Source organism: Solanum tuberosum, unplaced genomic scaffold (genome assembly GCF_000226075.1).
Source record: "Solanum tuberosum cultivar DM 1-3 516 R44 unplaced genomic scaffold, SolTub_3.0 scf00909, whole genome shotgun sequence".
NCBI classification, from domain to species: domain Eukaryota; kingdom Viridiplantae; phylum Streptophyta; class Magnoliopsida; order Solanales; family Solanaceae; genus Solanum; species Solanum tuberosum.
Window position 1 is genome coordinate 22,645 of NW_006239921.1, and position 207 is coordinate 22,851.

Here is a 207-nt window from a genome sequence, read left to right on the forward strand (position 1 = left end):
TTATAACATACAAATATGAATTTTATGTTTGCTATATGTGAAAGTTGCTCTATTATTTACAATTTGATCCATAAACATACATTATTTACAATAAGAAATATTTCCATTTTTTTTACGGAAATGACCTGAGTGGGGGGTTGCATGGGGTAGGGGTAGGGTGGCGTAAAAATATATTTTTTTTAAAAAAAAAAAAATTCACGGGGATGA